This window comes from Ceratotherium simum, chromosome X (genome assembly GCF_057802395.1).
Source record: "Ceratotherium simum simum isolate JZ-2026a chromosome X, ASM5780239v1, whole genome shotgun sequence".
NCBI lineage: Eukaryota > Metazoa > Chordata > Mammalia > Perissodactyla > Rhinocerotidae > Ceratotherium > Ceratotherium simum.
The window spans coordinates 121,326,135-121,341,725 of NC_141940.1; the positions used below are offsets into that span (position 1 = coordinate 121,326,135).

General features: G+C 41.0%; 1 long non-coding RNA gene across 1 annotated transcript in view; it reads right to left on the bottom strand.

The window, feature by feature from the left end:
• Nucleotides 1-1,973: 1,973 nt before the first annotated feature.
• The window catches only part of LOC147912020 (uncharacterized), a 49,284-nt gene continuing 35,666 nt past the window's right edge, over nucleotides 1,974-15,591 (bottom strand). The window contains exons 2-3 of the long non-coding RNA XR_015550374.1: nucleotides 10,013-10,126; nucleotides 1,974-4,606 (exon numbers count right to left, since the gene is read on the bottom strand). This is a non-coding gene — a long non-coding RNA (uncharacterized LOC147912020). The remainder of the gene's footprint in view (nucleotides 4,607-10,012; nucleotides 10,127-15,591) is intronic.

Genomic DNA, 15,591 nt, shown 5'->3' on the forward strand with positions numbered 1-15,591 from the left:
CCTGTGCCCTCTGGAAGTTGCTGATGCATGTTTCTAAGGACACTCAGAAAATCTGGAAGTATGTTATACCAGTGAGGACATTTTGGGTTTCCAGTGAGAAGCCCAACTTGAATTAGTTAAGCAGAAAAAGGAATTTATTGGTTCACATCACTAGCAAGTCCGGGCGGGTAAGGCCGCAGGAAGGGCTGGATTTGGGAGCTCTGCCTCCCTCTCTCAGCCCAGTGTTCCTCTGTGTGATGACTTCTCTCCCAACTTCTTGAACATTCTGACGAATTAGCTCCTATCGAGTCACATACTTTCCCTTGGATCAATTACTGCGTCTAGGGGCAGCATGGGGCAATATGATTTGCGGGGGCCTGGAGTCTTGTAATTGACAGCCCACCTAGGACCACATGAAATAGGAGAGAGGATGGTCCTCAGAGGAACTGATGCTGGACAGACTAAAGCAGCATGAATCTACATGCAAATAATTTGTCTGTATGGACAGGAAGATCAAGAAGCCAAGTATAGTAAGAGATCCATTAGCCAATAGTAAAATTAATCCTAATTGCAGTTTGGCTTACTTAAATTCTACCATAGGCGTAATGAAAATGCTCTGGATTCTTGTGTAAATCATTTGGGGAATGTCTCTACTAATTCAAAGAGGATCTAAGAACTGTTTTCTATTGACAAATGCCTCTATAAAAAGGAACCCCAGTTGTATTCAATACAATAAGGAAAGCCCATGAATTCATTGTTGGATGCTGAAAAGAAAAGGGAACGTACTGTCTAATAATGAAAAGGACCAACAATCGCATTTGAGACTAGCAGTCCCAAAGTGATCCCTGGAAACCCCTTAAGGTCTACACGATTATTTGCAAGGCTCCATTAATGTGAGTGATCTGCTTTCTTTGTAAATCCTAATCATACAAAACACATGCCCCGTAAAGCTCTAGGCCCATGCTCTCTCGCTGCTGGCTATGAATGTGTAAGTCACTTCTCCTCTCAGAGCCTCTACTGCCTCATCAGTGAAGTGGCAAGAATACCAACCTATGGAGTTATCTTGTGATAAAATGAATAATCACATATGGGTCAAACCCAGGAGTCAGCATGCATTTTCTGTCAAGGGCCAGGGAGTAAACATTTTGGGCTTTGTGAACCATAGTCTCTGTTGCAACTACTCAACTCTGCCATGGCAGCAAGAAAGCAGCCACGTGCGATATGTGGATGAATGAATGTGGCTGGGCTCCAATAAAAATTTGTTTAGGAAATAAAGGTGACCTTCAAATTTGGCCCATAGGCCATAGTTTGTTGACCTCTGGTCTAACTAATTGTTAGTTCCTCCCTGTTCAATAAGTGTTAGCTCCTCCCTGCTCATCTTGTTCACCCTCTTGCCCTTTGTCAGAGAACATCCTTTCATGGACTGAATTGTGTGCCCTCAAATTCATATGTTGAAGCTCTAACCTCAGATGTGACTGTATTTGGAGATGGAGCCTTTAAGGAGGTAAAGGTTAAATGAGGTCATAAGGGTGGGGCCCTAATCCCATAGTGCTGGTGTTCTTATAAGAAGAGGAAGAGACACCAGAGCTCTCTCTCTCTCTCCACCATGTATGGACAGGGCAAGGTGGCCACTGCAAGCCAGGAGGAAAGCTCTTACCAGAAACCAACCCTGATGGCACCTTGATCTGGGACTTCCAGCCTCCAGAACTGTGAGAAAATAAATGTCTGTTGTTTAAGCCCCCCAGTCTGTGGTGTCTTGTTATAGCAGCCCAGTAGACTAAAACAATGACTCATTAATTAACTGTGTGAATGCTGTTGCCACCTTAAATTTCTTCCCTTCCTTCCTTCCTTCCTCCCTCCCTCCCTCTCCTCCTTTCTCCTTTCCTTTAAAAAAATTTTACATCTCTCAACTGGAGGTTAAAACATCTGCCCTGCTTATCCAACAAAATTTTTGTGAGGCTTAAACTAAATAGAAAACGTGAGGCACAATATAGTACAAGCGATCACTGAAGTATTTTTATTTAATCTCTATCACCTATATTTGCAAATGTCAACTACCATGTTGGACAGCAAATCTTGACCCAACTGTTGAGGCCCTTTTTCCCCTCTAAGTGAGGTTACTTGGTCAATGGAGTGGTGTTTGTTTTTATTTCCTTGCGTGCTTTCATTTTTTGAGAGGTAGAGGAGCTACAAGGAGGCAAGGAGGAGAAAACGTGTGTGAAAAGGATTCTAGTTCTAGCCCAAAGAGTGTTTTTCCTGCCTCCTTTGATGATCAATGGTATCATCTCCTTCTTTCAGTAAATACAAAGTTTCTACTCTAAGTCCGGTGCTGTGCTGGGTGCAGTAGATACAGAAGTGGTGAGGACAGACGAGGTCTCTGCCTTCAAGCTTACTTCTAGTGGGGCGTGTGTGTGTGTGTGTGTGTGTGTGTGTGTGTGTGTGTCTGTGCAGGCGGAGGGGGAGGGGAGGTTGGGCTCAGAACAGAGAACCACTGAATGAATAAAATAATTACAGACTCTGAACAACATCAGGAAGAAAACCAACAAGGTCGTGTGACAGAAGTTACAGGCGTGGGACTGGCCATAGAGAAAATAAGCAGTCTTTATGCCCTCTGCATCTTCCCTTTCATCTTCTTTTCCCTCAACCATAATCTCCAAGGCTTTCAAGCTCCTAGTTTCTCCTGAAAATGTTGAATCAAGATGATGTTCTTCTTTGCTGGTATCATCCCTAATATACAGTTCACAATAATAGTAACAACTGTTATTAACTGTGTACTTCTGGCCTGGGCACTACTATGCTAGGCATGTTTTTGGTAATAAACTTAATTTTAGAATAGTTGTAGATTTACAGAAAAGTTGCAAAGACATACAGAGTTCTCATATACCCCACACTCAGTTTGACCTATTATTAGCATCTCACATTAGTACAGTACATTTGTCACAAGCCATAAACCAATTCTGATACATTAATATTAACTAACATCCATTCTTTAATTGAATTTTGTTAGTTTTTACCTAATGCCCTTGTTCCGTTCCAGGATCCCTTCCAGGATGCCACATTACAGTTTATCATCATATCTCTTTGGGCTCCTCTTGGCTGTAACAGTTTCTCAGACTTTCCTTGTTTTTGACAACTTCACAGTTTTGAGGGGGACTGGTCAGGTATATTGTAGAATGTCCCTCAATTGGGGTTTGTCTGATACAATGCATTATTTCTTATTGTCGTGGCTAACTTTCAGTATAGGTATAAATTATTCATTCCTTCATTACAGATGAAAACACTGAGGCACAGGGAGGTTAAGGAACTTGCCCAAATTCCCACAGCTAGCAAATGACAGAAGCAGTGATTCAGACTCAAGGTTGACATGACTTCATGCCACACACTTACTTTGCCTCCCTGGCCCCTCTCTGCTGAATTCCTGACAATGAAAGAGTTCCCTTCAAGGCTACCAGGGTGATCCCTTTTGTAGTTGTTCTTGCATATGGTCTTAAACAATTTACTGATATGTTTAATTAGATTAGAAAAATTTCCCCAGTCAGTTATTTGCTGAACTGATGAATTGGGTACCTTCAGTGGCTGTTTTCTTAGGGCAGTTGGTTAATCCAGAAAGAACATCACCCAAAAAGTATTCAAGAACCTGTGTTTCTAGGAGTGGTTCTCAAACTGTGCTCACCTTAAGTCCATGAGTGTCACCTGGACTGCTTGTTCCTTGGTCTCGCTAATAACATTTCAATTGCTGAACAGACACATGTAGTTAATAGCTTTGGTAATGGTTAGCATGGATCTAGGGCAGCATTCTCAAACTTGAATTTGGACACACAAATCACTGGGCAATCTGGCTAAAATCTGGGTTCTGATTTGGGAGAGCTGGGGTTGGGCCTGGGATTCTGCATTTCTAACAATCTCCCAGGTGATGCTGATGCTGCTCGTCCAGGGACCACACTTTGAGTAGCAAGGGACTACAGTAATCTTGAATGAGGACTACCTCAACTCTGGTTTCGCCACTTGCTCAGTGGTATTCTCTCATTTCAAAGGCAAGGATATGTGTGCATTTGTGTGAATATATATAAAATATATATGTATATAAATACATACACACATACGTATGTGTATGTATCTGAATATGTATATATATCTGAATGTGTCTAGACACATAAGTAAGCTCTGCAAATATAAAGAACACTTCAGGACTACGTATGTTACTTGTCTTCTTCACTGTATTTTAAATTCACCTTACTCTTCCTTGGTTCACTGTAACTGAACAACAGCTGACTGTTTAATCTTGATGTAAGTCCCTATATTCATTTGTTTGCTTTTTAAATGAGTGCTGTAGTTTCCTGCATTGTGCTTCAATGTTTGAAGGCAGTTAAAAAGTATTTGGTGACCCAGGCTCTCTGTGCTTTTCTGTACAGTGCAGAGTAAATCCCAGTTCTGTTTGGCTCCCTTGTACTTGTATGTGGAAATGTTGTGCCCCAGTATTTGTTTCTCTCTGTAGATGCTTTTTCATTCTTCTTTAGACATTAGCATGGAAAGGTTATGAGTTACTTCTGAAGCATTGTTTCAACATTTATTCAATTATTCATTTGATTCTTCTGAGCCAAAGCTGATTTAACTCCTATGCCAGGTTCTAAAAGACAAACATCCAAAAAACAAAAACTAAAATTGACTGAGTTCTCTTTTTGAGGATTTATAATCAGAGAAAGTTATTTGAGTATAAATAGCAACCAAAATCATGGTGAAATTGGAGAAATTGGTCTTGCTTCTCCCTTTATCATCCTTTAGTTTCTTTTAGGGGACAAGTTTTTTTGTGGGAAAACTCCATTATTTTTAGCAGTTATTGAAGTAAGACAAAGAAAGATATGAAGAACATAGCTATTAAAAAATTTGGAAAAAATCCCCAGGGAATAACCCACTAAAATTGTAGGAAATAATATGAGGGATAGCATTTGGGTATATCAAAGCAGGATAGAGAGGAAAAATATTAATTTTTACTTTAATCTCAATTTAAATTTTATTATCTATTATTCACCATGTGAGGTGGGAACATTGTATTTTTTTCTTTATGGGACAGAATACTTATTCTGTGTACAGTTAATAGATCCCAATAATTATAAGATCTGGCATCATCCATGAAAATGGCTACTAATTCAAAAGCTTAATTCACTGGGCTGGATTCTAGAGGAATGAAAAGTCCCGAGGGAAATCAAGCTGGAGTTCACCGTTAAATGAATAGTCTCTTTGTTTTATTTCTTTTGTTTTAACAGCCTGGCTATCTGCATGAACTATGGAGTATGCTACATTTTTTATTTCCTGTGAATCAAACTGCATTTAATAATAGCTAACATTCATTAACTGCTTAGTATATGTCAGGACCTTATTAATTACTTTATTTGTATTATTTTACTTAATTCTTATAACAACTTCATGACATAGGTACTGTCAAAGTATAATTTTTAAAAAGCTATAAACACAAATATCATACCAATACAGAATGAACACATGCCAATAATTTATTCAATTCATTAATGATGAGAACCATAAGAGGGTTAAGCTGATTCCAAGAGCATTTTGAGGAACTTGGTATTTCTAGGCATTTTGAGAAAAAAAGTACTGAATAAGATTTTTAAGATAGATTCAAAACTGGTTAATGTCCTACAGGACAATAAAACCACAATTTTGGGGGTTATCTTTTGTCTTGGACAGAAATCTAAGAATTAGCATGTAACTTCAGAGCATCTGAATTCTAATCAAATAAAAAACAGAAAGTCAAACACAAGTACATTCCCCAGATAAGTAAATAACTCTTAGGTAGGCCAGTCAGTGCCCCAGTAAGATTTTGAAAGGTCATGCCACAGCCCATTTCACCTCATTCAAAGTTTGGGATAATTTTCTTAACAAAATTATAATTATCCACATTTTACCGATGAGGAAATTGCTGCTTAGAGATGTGATAAGGGAATGTGATAAGGGAATCATAATAAGGACAGAGCAAAACTGGAACCCAGGTCCTTCTGACACTCAAACCCATTCTCTTATACTAGTTGAAATCCATTTTGACCTGTCCTGTAAAATTCCTTGGTGTGTGTATGCATATGTGGGGAGAGAGAGAGAAGATTTGGAAACTGGTATTCTAACCTGGATATTTTGGGGGCTTTTATTGACAAAGCTTATTCAGAAGATATTAACATTTTGACCATTTTTTTTCCTTTGTTTTGCCAAAAAAAATCTCATTATCCCTCGCCCATTAGAACATCTATCATTAAGGGAGAAGTCTTCTCTATTGGTTTCTTAGGAATTGGGGGTAGGGCTTGCACTGAACCATCACACATATTATCCTTGCCCTTGACCACCAGCACACATTTGAGAACTGACTGGCTAGGGGAGGTACACTTTGAAGTCCTGAAATTGGCTTTTCCTTGGTACAAAGCAAAATGTGTTCGTGCAGAATGTAAATCCATGAACCCCAGTGTGTAATCAACTCAGCTATCCAGCTTAGATCAAAGAGAGTTAATATATGCCTTTTAGGTGTAATTTGAATGAAGATATTCTCTCTAAAATCTATTGGATTTCAGAGAAAGAGCAGGAAGAGAGAGAGAAGGAGAAAGATCAGAGAGAGTGAGAGAGAGAGAAAGAGAGAGAGAGAGGTAGATAGATATTACATTAATTGAAGGCAAAGTTAAATTTTGTACCCAGCAAGAGGACCAGGGATCAGATTTAAAGATTCAAACGTGGGCATGGGAGGTGGGAGGGGTGTGTGGATATGGGAAGATGGCAGCATGTGTGGTCTCTGCTCCCTTCCTTGGCACTCCCAACTCTAATCTGTTTGCCTCCCTTGAGCCAGGCAGCTGCCATGAAATGGGTGAATAGAGCAGGTGAGGCCTTGGGGTCTGTTGGGGGTCCCCACAGTTGGAGAGACCTGGGCTGGACTACTGCACAGAGGGGGTTACCTGACGATGACTAGAGGGTAGCAGATCCCAGCTTGGTGTTCAGGATGGATGATGACCCCACTTGAGTGTGGTGGGTATCTGTGATCCTCATGAGTAATAGAAGAAGAAAGGTACAAAAACTAACAATGGTCATGTGACCAGTTATAGAAATGAGGATTGTAATAGGCATATTTTCTTCCTTATTTTGATGTGGATATATCTGTACATATTTATAAAATTTGTCCTTCTTCCCTCTGCCTATTATGGAGTGAGTTAAACATATATTTCAATATTTGAATTGCAGGATAGTAAACAGCTATTGTGACTTACCTAGAAGACAAATAACCATCAACCATTTATGGATAAAATAAATAGGACTTTGTGGCTTTACTTTGGGGGAAAGCACAAGTGAGTTTCAGATGTATGGGAATAGTGGCATCAAGTAGGACAGGAGCATTATGTTGTTTACTGTATTTGGAAGTTAAAAATGGGTACAAAGGGAGTATATGGATGCTACATTGACAAAGTGATGATTTATCCATTGCCAAGTAAGCATCACTACCACCCCTTCTAAGATCTCTTCTGCATTGCAGAGAAGTTGGGTACTACATCTCTTAGAATCCCTTTCCCTGTATGGTCCTGAGTTAGAGTTTGTCGGAGTAACATAAGCTTTTTTTTTTTTCCGGTGTGAGAGAAGTAGAAGCTCTTATGCTCAGGGGTGGTTGCAGCTGTTTGTTGGGCGGGCAGGAGGCTCACAGTGGCTTTTCAGGGAGTGATTGAGAACCAGATGCTTTGCTGGAACAGACTGAGACAGTTGGTGAGAGGTTTCTCAGCGATTCTTGCAAATTGGGGCATATTTCTGTAGCGCTTTTGATAGCCACCCACTTTGCTATGTCAGGCTGAGATATTCAGTGTCTGCCTCCCTGGTCTTTGGTAGTGACTTTCTTTTTCTTTTTCTTTTTTTTTTTTTTTTTGGAAGATCAGCCTTGAGCTAACATCCATGCCAATCCTCCTCTTTTTGCTGAGGAAGACTGGCCCTGAGTTAACATCTATTGCCAATCCTCCTCCTTTTTTTCCCTTTTTCTCCCCAAGGCCCCAGTAGATAGTTGTATGTCTTAGTTGCACATTCTGCTAGTTGCTGTATGTGGGACACAGCCTCAGCATGGCCGGACAAGCGGTGCGTTGGTGCGTGCTGGATATCCGAACCCAGGCCACCAGTAGTGGAGCGCGAGCACTTAACTGCTAAGCCACGGGGCTGGCCCCCTGGTAGTGACTTTCTTGACCCCACTTTCTCAGATATCCCAACATTGGTATAAGCTCTAATTATCACATTAAATCCTTTGTTCCTGGAATATTTAGAATGACTTTATTTTCTCGACTGAATCTGAGCTTATGCAGATAGTTTTATGAAAAGATGTGCATCTCAGTGATGCATTTAAGGAAAATGCTATTGGAAGGCAAATACCATAAGATCCGCACAAGAAGTGGAGGTACTGCTAAGCACATTTTAGAATACTATGAATTAAAAAATACTATAATTTTCAATTTGACCTTGAAATCTGCATCTTTCCTCAGGCTTCAGTCTGTTTTGGAGAGCCATCTACATATTATCCTAGGGGTCAGCAAACTATGGCCTGTGAGCCAAATCCAGCCTGTCACCTGCTTTTATAAATAAAGTTTTATTGGAACATAGCTATGCTCATTTGTTTACATATTGTTTGTGACTGCTTTCACCATAATAGCATAGTTGAGTATTTGCAGCAGAGACCACATGGTGCACAAAGCCAAAAATATTTGCTATTTGGCTTTTTACAGAAAAAGTTTGCTGACCTCTATATTATCCTAATTCCTACTTCCTTCAAAAACTGAAGATTTGGGGGCTGATCCGGTGGCATAGTGGTTAAGTTTACGCACTCCACATCTGCAGTCTGCGGTTCATGGGTTTGGATCCCGGGCATGGACCTACACACTGCTCGTCAAGCCATGCTGTAGCGGCGTCCCACATACAAAATAGAGGAAGATGGGCATGGATGTTAGCTCAGGGCCAATCTTCCTCACCAAAAAGAGAAAAAAAAAAGATTAAAAAATTGAAGATTTCTTTCTCTGTCATCATCAACTTGGCTTACTTGGCGGGATTAGACTAAAAATATTAATTTTTTTGGCAAAGAGATTTAGGATGCCTGAAAGAACCTTTTAGTTGGCTCGAAGTACCCACTCACCAACACTTCTAACTTGGCATAGCAACATGTCATTTTTAATTAACTGAATTCCTCCTTAGTCATTTTGGCTAGCTTTGTGGTGTTTCCCTCCTTACATTGCTTAAGGTAGACAAATATGCTGTTGTTGCCTTGCATAGTTCCCAGAAGTCCAATCAACACGAGGACTTTTCTGAAGAATAGTTTTACTCTCTAATTGGACTTGTAAGTGTCGCAAATGCAAGGAGGAGTGCTCACTTCTGTCATAATCTTCACATAATAAAAAGAAAGATTTAGATGTAAAAGTGGAGCATTTTACATCTTAAGTTCAACATTTTAGAAGCAATTGAAGAACAATTTGATACGTTACTGGAAATATAGAGGAATATTGATTAAAATGCTTTAGAAGCAAAACCCCTCAGTGAGTCTGTCTGAATTATTATTTCTTTATCAAGTTGTCATGCTGATCTTTTCTCTTTATTAAGTAACAAAATGAAACCTTCCCTTTCCTCTAAAAAGTGTTGCTATCAAACTGAAACTCTGAAAAAGTATAGTTTAGGACACGTAATGGCCACATTATGACATTCAGAGAGGATTCTTTAACTTTTGGTTGTGATATTGCTCTGCTATAATTCACTGAGCCTGCAAATATGTAAGATAATGAATCCATTCATAAATATTATCCATCCATATGCACATGTCATTCGTTAAGTCCAGCCCACATTCACTTAATTCATGAAAAAAATCTGTGTGTATATATGTGTATATGTATTTATTTAGTTCCTACTATATGCCAGGCCGTGCTTTAGTTCCTGGGCGTGAAGACAGGAGGGAAATAATGAGAGAAAGGAAAGTTTTGGAAACCTCTCTTTCACTCATCCTATTTTGGAGATGTAGTTCGCTTATACAAACCCTGTATCCGTGGCTATCAAACTAACAGCTCTAGTGTGGCTCATTCAGGCAGCCTCTTCCACATGTACTCCTGGCTTGTATTCTCTTGCTGTGTTAGCTCTGCTCACAGAGTAACTGAAAAAAAACATAGGAGGATCATTTTAAATGGACTTTTTTGTGAAGAATCAACTATAAAGTTTGTATTGGACCAGAGTTAATATGGAGCAGCAGGGAGCCTCTTGCACATCTCCTTCCAACTCCACTTCTGATATTTATTCTTCTTGACAGGAAGATAGACTGCCAACTTTGTTTTTAATTATTTGAATAAAATTACATACATCATTCTCCTTTTCTTGTGCCTCCCTCTGAAATCCCATCTTCTGTGTAGCTGATGCTGAGGAAATTGCTGGTTTTGGCATTAGTGCTTCTGTCAGCCTAGTGAGATGAACTCAGTTAATATCCACACCCTGAAATGCAGCCAGAAACATTTACCCCCAGCTTCTCCCTCTCTCCCCTAACTCTCTACCTCCCCTCAACTCTTTACCTGCCACCCTGCAGACATACCACACGTCTCCATTGCATCTAACCTGGCACCTGAATAAACATTTTCAAGTATTTTCTAATTCCCTACCTTCCCACATCCCCCTTTCATTCTTTTCTTTCTTTCTTTTCTTTTTTTTTTACCAAATAGTTGAATCCTCTTTTTTTGTATTCTAGTGTAAACATGGAACAAATGTGTAACTCATCATAATGGACATCTGTTACATGAATAGTGGCGAGCTCATATCTCCCAGATTAATCACTGTTTCTATTCATTTGGAATTAGCAACCTGTGACTTCAAGTAACTCCCTGATGAAACAGAACACACATTCTTTTCACAGATGTATAGAAATAGGAATAAATCTACAATTTGGCAAATGCTCCAGATGCAGAACACAGTGCATGCTTATAATAAGAAAATATAATAACTGTCTTAGACTAATACATGATAACTCTGACAAAGAGGAATTTATATAGTTGAAACTTCTTGAAAACAGCCTCACCTGCATAAGTGTTTTCTAAATTCTGGCCCTGGGGGCCTGTAGTTTCCTGACAAAGTTTTCCCATGTTATTTGTCCTCCTTGGAGACTTGAAATTCCTCATCACTTAGAAGCAAGATAGAAATTTGGAGGCTATGAAGCATAACGGAATTATCGTCTGTAGAAGCCAGGGTCTTACTGGCTCCCCTTCTTTGTGAAGGTATGTTTTCAGAGAGAGTGCATTTCTGTGTGCTAGGACTGTGTATCCAAGACATCTATCATATACGGACCATTGAGTAATTGAGTCTGCATAAGCTAATGACTCACAGTTGTATCCCGTTGCACATGTAGACAGAATATTGCACTCAAACCAGAATAAGGAGTGTACAGCATAAAGTATTTGCTGAATTCATTTATGCTGTGAAATAACACCAGCTTTCATAACGAGGTCATTTGTTCATTCAACAATCGTTTATTGATCCTGTTCTATCAGAACCTACTGGTCTGATCCTGGCACTGTTGTAATTTGGGATATAAAGACATGAACTGTTTTCTTAAAAAGATCAGTAGTCTAATGAAGGAGCCAGATATGTCTACACATGAGGCCAATACTGTGATAGATCCTTTGATAGGCATCTGCACAATGGAATGGTCAAGCTCTCTTCAGTGGACTGTAGTTAGTGAGAAGAAATTCAGAAAAGACTAGAGGGAGAAGGTGGTGTCTTAGCAGAGTCTTGAAAGAGGGGTGTTTATCTGGGGCCTTGGGGAGAGTATTGGACATTGAGTGGGGACAGAGTAGGAATGACTGTCTTCCTTAGGTTCCATCCTGTTTCTATTCTGCTTCCAAAAGCAAACAGAGTATAGAAGATATAAGTCGGAAAATTATACAGCAGGGTCAAGGTTTGAAAGGAAGAGATAAGCGACAGCTTAGGCCACTTACAGTTATTGTAATCTAACGGTGGGAGAAACATCAAGTAGGTCACCTCTTGTTTCCTACAATTGACTATGCTGAGGATAGACAAGATAATAAGAAAATTGTAGATCAAAAATGGTCCAATATTGATAATTCCATAAGGTTCAATCTAATAGGTATAACATGCATGTATATGGTACAAAATCCCAAAAAACAAAGAGAGTGACAAGTTATGTCTCAATCATATCCTTCTCCCCTGCCCACCCATGTCCCTTCTTAGAGAAGACCACCATTGGAGTTCTTCCAAAAGATATTCTTGCCATATTCAAGCATTTCCATAATGTAACATGTTGTTAAAATGGGGCTCTTCCAGAGTCATATTTGGTCAAGAATGAAGACAATAAATACCACATTCCAAGAGACCACCAGGACAATAATTCTAAGTAGACCATGGAAAATCTGAATAGAGGACCCACTGACATGGAAGAGAAGAGTCAAGGTTAAGAGGAGTTTGTGAGGAGGTTTCCTTGGAAAAAGTGGCACTGAGAGTCCCACCATTTATTACCCCCAAGAATGAAGGCAGGGGGCTCCTACCCTTAACCTCTGTCCTAGTGAAGGGAGCATCTGGGATCCATGCTGAGAAATATCAAGTCTGTTGTTATTATCTAAGGAGCCCACAGGGCTGGTGCCTGACTCGTATGAGGAAGCCTGGATGGCCTATGGCAGAGGGAGGGGGCTCCATCTGGAAGGAAACCGCCCTCCCTCCCTGTTACATGGATTCCAGAGACCGTATGTGGAGTTTGTGATGGGAATATTGGCCCAAGGTTGCTTTAACAGGGATCTTGTAGCAGACTATTGCAAGTTGGTTTCTGCAGGAAGCACACCATGGGAAGGAGTTTAGTGTGCACATGTCCAATAGGGATGCCCTTGGAGTCAACTCCTGGGAAAGGGAGAGGAAGGAAGCAGGATTGGGTAGAGGGAGAAGTTGAGCTGCAATGCAGGCCATCAGCCTTGGCCGTGTTCATGGAGAGCTTTAGTGTAAAATTGGCCCATCGTAATTGTCCTGCTTTGGGCCAAATGGCATGGACTTTATATCATTGTTTTGACCAACCATCCTTGAGTATAGGCCACTCTGGGAAGGACATAACCTTGGCTTTGACAGCCCTCTGCTGCTAAGTTGCCAGCTGAAGGCTGTCTGCCTGCAGCACTCCCAGCAGCTGGGACAACAAGCCTTTCCTTGAAGGAGGATCCGGATAGAACATCTCAATACCCATTGCACAAGATAAGGGTATCTCAGCATTAGGAGGCAAGTGTATGTACTGCTGGGGGCAGAAGCTAAGAGGGTACTGGAGACAGTGAGTCAGAGGAAAGGCCAGGTCATGTCACAGGGATTGTAGTCAGAGGGATCTCCCAAGAACATAGGTACATGCCTCAAGAAGGTAACCATCCCAGTGAGCATAAATCCATCTCACAATGGTATGAGTTAGGTTAGAACTTTCCTAACCACTTGGATGAGTCAGGGTATGAGCAGGCAACTGATGGCACATTCATGTTGAGTAATTTGTAACGACTTTCATAAAGGGTCTAGTTTCAAAGGTGTGGAAGCCTCAAGAGAGGGTACAGTACCCTGGAGCTAGTAAGAGTGGATGCTGTTAACATCCCCAGCCTGAAGAGTGGAGGGGAGAGATCCGTTTCCAGGACCCAAAGACAAGGTGAGCTCAGTCAAGAGGGCCAGTGGACTAGGCCGTGACCTTCGGCCAACAAAAAAGCCTGGCTGAGATGACCCTGCAGCTAGGGCACTGGGAGAATTCCTACTGCAACCTCACTCTTCTCACTTTCTCTGATAGTATACTCGGACTTCCCACTGGGGAGCTGATTCATGCAGTACGTATAGGTCAGCCCCCAGGGGCACAGAGCCAGGCTACAAGAGTGGAGTGTGCAAATCCTCTCTTCCTCCATTGGGTCCTGGATGGAGTTCAAAGCTGCAGTTATCAGTAGGCGGATTAGAACATGGAGAAAGAGGAAGAGAGAGAGAGAAAGAGAGAGAGAGAGACTCACTGCCTGCCCTTCCCAAACGGCAGGCAGCTGGACTGCACCCTGTGATGGCTAGGGAGAGAGGTGGGGAGAAGATTTTCAGCTGAGAGCTGAGACCACCTTGCATGTCTATACTCTATACCACCCTGAGATCACAATACATTAGTGCAACTTCTTAGTCTTCAAGATGAGATACAGGATAAAGTGAAACTCTTGGGTCTAGCTGAATCATAAAAAGGGTGGGAGAACGAACGTTAGGGAGTAATCTGTCCCTTGGTGTTTGCTCTGGCAAGAGAAGGGGTATCGTGTTTGGTTCCTCCCCTTCCCCACCTCCTTGCCCCCATATCAAGGCTGATCTTTTTGTCCTAGGCCACATGCTTGGGGGCAGCTTTGCTTTCACTGAGACTTCTGAATCTGGATGAAAGAAAGTCCCAGAATTTTAACCCTGGGCCTTAATTGGAGAAATTGTTCCTGGAATATTTGAGCCTTGGGAGAAAAAGACACTCTAGTGTTGACGTTTCTGTGGTTTATTTTGTTGTTAGAGATGGATGCTTGATTTTCCTTTGAGGATGATTGCTCTTCAGTTGTGGGGAAGAAAAATGACCACAGCAAACCTTTTGGTTATGCCAAAGGGAAGCTTTGGCATAGTAATTCTTCATTGTAAGCCAGAGATGTACCCTCACAGGAGGGGAACCTGCGGGTGGTAAACAAGCATAAACTACTATTGTTTCCTCTCTCTAGGTTCCAGGAGAGTTTGGGTATGGGGGAGACAATGGTCAAAAACTCTCCCAGGATGAGTGGGTAGTGAGAGGAGGGCTCTACTCTGAAACACGGTGGGTACCGGGAACTACATTATCTCATATCTAGTTTTAAATTTTCTCTTCTGCATTACAATTCTCTCCTTTTAGCCTCATGTGGTCAGTAAAATTTTATTAAATTATATAGCCTGATCTTAGCAGTGCTTTGTGAAATTAAAGGAGGGGCCAGGATCCCTGTTGAGGGCAAAGCTGTGAGAAGAGTTAATGCAGCCTGCTGGGAAAGGTTATGAGACAGTAAGGCACTGAATTCCAGGACTGGCTATAGCCACAAGGGCACCAGGGTGAACTGAAGGAACAAATCTTTAGGAATCTCCATATCAGAGATACCTGGGCTGGAGAACATACTGTGGCATGAGGTGGGGATTTGACCACTATTACTGGGACATTAAAGTGAAGTGCTACCATGAGGCAGGAGCACTTGGCACATCTGGACATTAGTACTGGAGAGACTTGAGTGGTTTCTCTAATACACCATCTTATCTAGCCACGGCTTAGATATCTGTAGTCATCCTTTTGTATTGTTGGATGGGCCTACTTGCTATAAAATCCTTTCCAATGGAAATTAAATTCAGGTTTCCTTACCTGTCTCTTCCTAACTATCTCTTTTTATTCTCCCTTCTGCATTTTTCTCTTCAGTTAAGCATTGCTTTGATCAAAAAGGATGGTGTATGGTAGAAGCACTGCTTTGGAGTTATGGAAACTCATATTCAACATTGACTCTACGTTTTACTGGCTGGATATCCTTGGAAAAATTACTTAACTTCACCCAGCCTGAGTTTCTACAGTTATTACTTATAAATGGGGGATACTCACCT